Source organism: Eublepharis macularius, chromosome 4 (assembly GCF_028583425.1).
Source record: "Eublepharis macularius isolate TG4126 chromosome 4, MPM_Emac_v1.0, whole genome shotgun sequence".
NCBI lineage: Eukaryota > Metazoa > Chordata > Lepidosauria > Squamata > Eublepharidae > Eublepharis > Eublepharis macularius.
Window position 1 is genome coordinate 65,262,561 of NC_072793.1, and position 8,407 is coordinate 65,270,967.

An 8,407-nucleotide genomic window follows, 5' to 3' on the forward strand; every position below is an offset into this window, starting at 1 on the left:
TTTTTTGCCTGTAAAGAAAGCCTGCACTCTGGTATCAGAAGTAAAATTGTCTCCAAGATGCTTTGGTGTGGAGTTGCTAATTTCCAGATGCTGACCAATCTAACTTAAGATCACCCACTTGAAGACTTAAAGGGCTTGTTCTCACTTAGATTTAATGACCTACTTCACTTGAGCCTCACGTATGTTCCTAAGAGCAGAGGATAAAGGTGACAGGTTTTAAGGGAGAGATTATCTTGCTGAACCAAGCCAAGGTTCATCCAGTCTGGCATTCAGCTGTCAGCCAGATGGCCTTGGGAAACTCACAAATATAACATTTGAAGATGTCCCCAGTTCTTTGGTCCCAGTGTCTGTTGTTATAAGTGCAGACTCTGTACATGGAGGTCACAGAATGAGATAAACGTGCCTGTGGTAGTCCAAAGAGTCCATTTAGGTGCATGAGATGGTTTTGAATGCATGCAACAGGGTTTCAGATTCCCCTTTACTTCCTCCAAGATGAGCTCCTCTTACTGCATAATAAAGCACTTGGGAAACTCTCAGAAGAATTTCAAATGTAGCATGTCCAACAGAGTGGAGGGTTGTGGCTAAAACAATGTTAAGGCCCACTGCATGCACAAAGCTTGCAGCACAGTCCTCTGGGTCACATCCTGCAATGGTATTCTTAGTGGTACCACTCTCTGTAATGTATTTTCCAATAACCATAGTATACATATACACTCAGGGACTATGTACTAGTGAAGACTCAAAAAGGATATATAGCTATGTGGTGGGAAAAGGCTGATCCCCATGTAAGTGTGAATACTGAGATTCACAATGTCAAAGAGCATGAAGCTCCTTCACACTTCTCATGACAGTGTATCAGACTTTTGTGCATGCAGCCCAATGCCTTTCTTTGCATCTGCTTTTAGCAGAGCTTAGCCTTTACATTATTTAGAGGGGCAGAGATAATGTCATTCCCTTATGAGCAACTCAAGAGGGTTTGTTTTTGTTTTTTTGCAGAGATAAAAGGTATCAAAGTTCATCACTGTCCTCTGCAGTGTTTACTATTTTTTCTAGCTATCTCTGGTGCTGCATCACCCCACATTCTGCTAAAAGTCTCCCCTTGGCCAAAAGTGAAGCTCCATAGCATTAAGAGTAACAGCAGTGCTGTTTAAGGTAAGCCCTTGAACAGGATCAGAAGTACAGGAAAATGGAAAGAAGCAAGAAATTCAAGGTTTGGGGAAACACTGCAAACAAAAAGTTCAAAGCATGGCTTGGCTAACCCAAAAAGGCTCTCATTGCACAGCAGAAGAGAAGTTTGAAGGAGTAATTAGAAGGCGAGTCAATGGACTCCGTGTATGGGAGAAGGCTAAAACAAGTACATAATGCCAGAAACTATGTCTGTGGCTCTTAAAGCTGCCAATGCTGCCTTTGGAAAATACAGTGACAAAAGACAAAGCACCCTTGGAATAGATGCAAGCAAGAAAGTGAAAAACACTACCAAGGGATGAAGCAACAATTCCCGTTTATATTAGAAGAATTCTTGCTTGCCTTTGGAAAATAGGCTATTATTGAATGCCAAATTATTATAAGATTTACTTTGCAGGTTCAAATATATGATGTTGCCCATTGTTAGTGACTGGGCTAGTTGGTGTGTTGTATTAGCCAGAGCACACGGCTGACACCCATGGGTTTTCAGATTATTGGGAGAGATTTGACTGGAGGCGGTCGTTTACAGCCCTCTGTTCTAGCAGCAGGGTCTTATGAAACCACAGCTTGGAGATAACAGGTTGGTAGGTAAGCTAATGATACCGGAGTAAGATTTTTCATTGTGCCTGTGGTGGTCATGTCCACTTCCTCACTCTTATCACAGCATTCAAAACATTGATGGCTATTTCTCTGGCAGCAAAGATCCTGACCCATTGTCACAGAGTAGTTCTCTGAATCGCTTGGTCAAGGTCTCCAAAAGAATACAACAAGAAGTTGAAATGGCCACAAAGTTTCTCTAAGACTGCTGGCTCATTTTTTGAATGTTTGCCTTATGTCAGATATCTTTAAGAGCTCTCTGAAGGAATGACACTGACTGCTTTTATGGCCCATTTAGATAATGCAGTGTGTGTGTGTGTGTGAGAGAGAGAGAGAGAGGGCATGATTCATTGTCAAAGACAGCCTAGTGGAGTACCATAAAAGTGTGCCCAAGCAATGACAGCTTATAATCAATACTGTGTTCACTGATGCAGGAAGCAACATTGTCACATCCTAGATATTACCCCGGCAGCCCAGCCTCAGCACTAAATATCTCCAAGAACAAGGCTATGTGAAGTGACAAGGGCTATTATTTTTAACCTGCAGCCTAAACCTCTCTGAAAAGCCAAGCTGCCAAAATCTTCCATTTGAGTTTATTAGGGGCAGCCTCCTCAGTCTTCTTTGTAATCCTACTTAAGGAGTCAAACGCTTGCCTAACACAGCCAAGATTGGCAGTTCTATTTAGTTGAGTTGCCATGCAGCAGATTGGTTGATGAGAGAGATGAAATGTGGGGTTCCTTTTATGGTGTTTGTAATCATCTTCTAAAAGATGGAACTTTGATTTCATTGTATCAGGGAAAATGTACTCTAATAAATTAAACCTTCTTCTCCCAGCTTGGGTTTATTATTTTGGTGTTAGTGTCTGCACCATGAACAAAAGTCATATTTCACCAAAGCCATACATAACCATTAAAAAATCCAGACAGACTCCTGAATGTGACACAAACCCGTTTAAACTGATTTATAATGTGTTCTATACTTTGAGGGCAACTTGACGACAATATTTAAATTTAATAGGATTTCTGAGCTGGAGCGTACTGGATGATTAGAAAGTTAAATCTAGGAAGCAGTATTAGCACTGAGAGCTGGATGTAATCTGTGCAGTTGGTTATCAGAAAATATAACCACACCAAAGAATCACCATCTGATCAGTTGATATCCTCAGGCACATAGCACCAGTTACTGGCTTAGATCTTACCTAACACAAGTGAAGTGATGTTTATGGAAGCAAAATTTCCTGTACTCCTCTTTCCACCTGCTGCCCCCATAAAATTATGTCTCTGGAGTCACTGAACCCCCAAGAACAGTGTGGGGATGAAATGAAGCCTGCAGTAAGAATGGGAAATTGGTGAATATCACCTCCCTTTTCAACAGAAGTGCCTTCTATTGAAAACCTGGTTAGTTTTAAGTCACAACGTGTATGCACACTGATCTTCTGGAAATTGGTTTTTAGAACTTCTAACGAGAAAACATAGGAAAACATAGTTTGTTCTTATACCTGCTGTTAGAATGTCCACAGACTAGCGCTGATAGGATAATGCTTTTATCTCTTAGTTCAGTTAAATCCAAGCTCAAACAAGATTCTTGGGCATATTTAACACACTTATCACTACTGACTGACAGTAGTTCTTTCAGGCATAAAGCTTTTCCAACTTTTTCCAAAGCTTACCAACTGAAAGCTTGTTTTATTCTGAAGGTATCAGAGATTCAATTTGGTTACAAAGCATGTGCAGTCCTAATCAGAGGTACAACTTTCTAAATCTTTTTAACTCGAGGGGTTTTGAAGGCTGTAATTCTGATAGTGTTGCACTGTTGCACAGTCACCATTTCACCAGACTGGAGCCTATGACTTTATATAGGAGTTTCTAATTTAATGATATGTAGTATTGATCAGTCAGTTTATTCGGTCAAAGACCAGCACAATATCATCCAACATATCCATTATTCCATTATACAGAAAATACGACAATTGAAAGATTTTAGCTAAAATTTAGGCTCCATGTGCATAATTTCATTGCAAATTTTACATGAAAAATTTTGCACAACAAATTGTAAACGGGGGGTTGATGCCCTCCAGAAACAATATAAAAATATCATAATCTGAATGGCAAGGGAGCCTCCTAAGCAAAATGGAAATAATTTTCAAACCTATATCATGATAAAAACAACATTGAAATAGAACATATTCAGTTGATTCCATCTTTCCAGGAGTGGTATATAGTATGATTATACTATCAGTTGAGGTGATATCCAGACCTCATTTACCTTCTCATTGGCTGAGGATCCTTAATTTAATCATGATGAAGGGGATCTTTCTTGGCCTTCTCCCTTTTCATTTGTCCTGAAATTCTCTGTGAGAATCAGCAGAGCCTCACAACCAAAATAAACCACAGGACCAGGGACTGCAGCAACAAAAAGGTATTAAGTAAAATTGCCTCATTTCCTGTCTTCTGTTCATGGCTTGCATCTGCAGAAGGGAGGAAAAGAGGCAATTTTACTTGGATCTTCCATTTTGCATGTGATGCTCACCCAAAGAGAGAAGTTCAGGACAAACAGCAGGCAATTTGAGGAAGGGGCGAGTGGGGAATGATCTGCACTGCCAACACCTGTTGTGAAGTCTTCCAGTGGACCCAACCTAATGTCTTTTCAGAAGAATGTTTCTTGATAAAATATGTGCAGACTTTGGGTAAACATCTTTTCTTATGAGGAAAAATATTATGCATCTTGTATCATGGGCGTTAAACTCAAAGTATCAATTACATTGGATAAAATAAAATTCATTGTGATTCAAAAGTGGAAAGCGCAGGTGCCTGTGGTCTTCCCAGCTTTCTTCTACTCCTAGCAGCCCAGAAAAGTTTATTGCGGCACCCACATGGACTAATAACTATGTGGGTCAGGAAGGAAGTGAGCATTGGGGAGGCGGAAGTGGGCAAAATCATTCTCTCTTACCACTCGTGCAAGTGGAACTCTAATGACAGGAAGAGCAGAAAGGAGCGATTTCATCTCCTTTCCCATACTCACTATTTCTCCTTACTCCATGCGGGTCCTGCAAGAACAGAATTTTTTTCCCCTGGAGTTGGAAATGTCTGATGGGAGGAGAGGGGAGACAGTGAAATTGAAGAAGCTGGCTCTAACCAATGTTCACACGAACTAGAATCTGAGAATACTGTATCTCCCACAAGACTGATTTTCAAACAGCTACACTCGTACACACAATTTTAAGCACTGCAAATCACTGTGGACCTTTTCCCTCAAGCTTCCAACTGTTCTTGCTAATGCCATCACAGGAAGGAGAGGCAGCACCAAACCCCCCCTGTATTTTTTAAAGTTTAGATCACATTAGTGTTTAATAAATGTAATGGTTTTAGCTTTTTGCATAAACCGCCTTAACATAGTGTGTGCTGCAAAATGAGAGAGAGAGATTGCAAGCACATAAGAAATACACACTATTTAGATAGCTTTGCAAGTTTTCATTAGTTCAAATGGATCTTGTATGCAGCCTAAGGGCCAAAATATACATGCAGATTTTTAAAGAGTCAAGTCTGGGTTCCTCAGACTCAACTCATGTTCCCTGCAACCACACAAGAATGGCAATTAAAAAATAAAGCAGAGCCTCTTTGGGCTGGGAATGCTGCCACAAGGGTGGGGTTATTTCCCTGATTTTGCTGCTTCACGTGCACAGAATTCTCCACGTGGAAAACAGGAATGAGGAATTAAATCCCTCCTTGCACTGTTTTGGCATGGGAAAGCAGCTGGGAAGACCCTTTCTCCCCCTGCAGTTGCATTCCAAGGCCAAATGGATTCTGCTTCACTTTTGAATAGACATTCCTCACTGCTGCTGTGTAGCTGTGGGGAACCCAAGTTGGGACTCAGATCCAGCTCTTTACTTTTTAAAATGTCTAGTTTGGCCTTAAGCCTATGCTGAAGAGTGCTTTAGAGGAAATGCAAAAATATAGTTATGCTTTGCAAATGCTGTATTCTAAAATTACTGAAACTACCAGAAATATTTCTGCATGATGACTGCCAACCTATAAGCAGCTGCTCAAAGAGGAGGTCTAAGTTAGGACACAGGCCCATTAATGTACATTTGGGTACTTTTAAACTTCTTACATTTTCCTTAACATTTATTTTATTGCTTCTATAGGTTTAATATATTACTATTCTTGTATTATTTATGGAGAATTTTAATGAATGTAAAGCAAGCTGCAGAATACATCTGGGGGGTTGTCCAGGGGGGCTTTGGACATAGCAGTGCAATCTAGGGTGTATTGTAATGGTTGGATATGATGGGAGATAGTCCCATTGGGCAAGAGGCAAGGGGAAGGAGTGGGAAAGAAGTAGCTAGCCAGGGTCCCCGCTAATTGATGGGATTTGACCTAAAGGACAGGACTAAATGGGGAGGATTATTGATAACTTATGCTGTTTTCATGATTGTATGGTTTTGTTTGTACTTCTTAGAAGTACAAACTACCTTCTGAATAGGTAGCTATGTCAGGAGTGTTAGCCAAACTGCTCTAAAGATGGGGAATTAATAAGCAGTAGGCTAGTATTAAGGGATCAAGAAGACCAATGTATACCAAGGTCAGTAATCCTGGATTCCGCCCAATAAGAGCAGAGACTAATATTTCAATGAATCAAGGTTTCTACTTAATAATCTTAAGTATACAGAGTGCAAGAAACACACACATTCACTACAAGACTAGGAAATAAAAGGTAGGAAATATAGAGACTGTTGCATTAGCGGGAAGGTCGTTGTTTGGGCAATACTTATCCATTGAGAAGCAGAGATTCTAGTAACGAGGGTGCTTAGTGTAGTGGCCAACACTACACTAGGTTAAGCATAGTAGGAGTGAGACAGAGGGAGAGAGGGGGGTAGGTCCGGGGAGGGGTCTGAGCATCTCCCTTATATGGCCAATATCTGCCCCTAGGCTAGGCCTGGGCTGGGCTTATGCCCTGTCAAATGGTTCTCAGGCAATTTAACAAAAGGAAATAATGTGCCACTCAGGTGGGATAAAGGAGATCTGGACTGGGTACTTTGGAGTCTTTGTGTTTGTGACACCTCAAGAAAGGGACAGGAGGAAGAGAGGATGAGGGGTGATTGATTTTAATGATGGTCCATGGCAACACTTCCAGAGGGAAGAAAAGGGCAGAGGAGAAGAGTGGATGAAAAGTGATCTGCATTTTATGATCGTCCATTGCTTGATGGGTGGAAGCGATTATCTTGATTGTGGGATTACCAGGAGATCCTGAAGGCCCTTTGTTCCTGGCATCTCCATATCAAGAGGCCCATCTGGAAAACAGTTCATGTCGAGACACTGACATATCATGGCTTCCACAGGTAAAATAGTTGTCACTATCTCTGGGAAGATGGCTTCTCTCTCTTTCACTGCTAGTCTTGGTTCCTGCAGGCACCTCAGCACTGGCTGGCATCTTGGCAAGCAGGCATGTTTCTCTGGGTGCAGGCTGGCCATTTCAGCACTTTTGCAGAGGATGTGGATGCTGGCTCAGGAGGAGCTGCTCTGCCAGTTCCTTGGCTCTCCCTTCTTCATGCATTGCATTGGCCTCACCACCCAGTTATGCACTGTTCCCACATAAAGTCCATGCCCAAATTATAATGAAGGGGGCTCTGGGAAACAGGAGCAGGTGGGTAGGTGGGTACCCCAAAGAAACACAAGTCTTTCCCACTCCTTGCCACTCACCCAAGCCTCCCAGGTTTGGGGCATCCCTGGCAAGTAAAGGCCAGGACTTCCCCACCCACTGCCACCTGTCTATCCTCCACTACAGCAGGCAGAGAGCCCTGACCCAAATCCTCACAGGGACCCCTCTCTCCTCTTCCAGAGGCTCCATCAGACAGGCAGCCAGTTCCCTATATGCACCTCCCCTCACCCAGCTACAGTCCAGGGCTACTGGGGAAAAGAGAACTCAGAAGTTATTTCTCCTCAATATATGCTGCAACCATTTAATTTCTTAGGTCCATTGGTTGGGACTAGAGTGTTTGTGTATGTCAGATATTTCCCCTCAGCTAACAATCTCAAGTCAGCCAGGGTTAAACAAAAACAAAACAAAATTTAATTACAAGAAGGAAAATAGGAATGAACAGATTTTAAACTATCAAACATGCTAGGGTTAAAAAAAGAAAGTTTTCAAAGTAACAGAACAGATGAACAGCCAGCTAACTTTCTGCTACTTCTCTTAGCAACATCTCAAACTCTTCTCTCCCTCAGTCTCTCCAAGCTACCTTTTCCCTCCAACAGACTCTAACTGGCCTAGCATTCCACCCTCTTCCATTGGCTGTCCTTCAGGAGAGGAGGATCTGGAGCCAGTCCTGTCCATCACAGTGGCATATAAATCCCCTAAATTATCAAACAAGCAATAGCAAGTATTAGAACAACAAGCAGTTATAATAACAATACTTACCCCAAGTCAGCAAGACCTATTTTTGTACGTGGCAGATGCTGATGCAACATCCCTGGAGCCCTGCTTAACTGTCTTGATTTACCTTTTCATATAAATGGGAATGAGAAGCTGCAGGTACAGATTTTGACCATGACGACGGCGGGACCAGGATTCAAGTTATAGGGATCCAGAGCATTCCTGCAGGAGCTTCTGCATGTTCACTAGAATT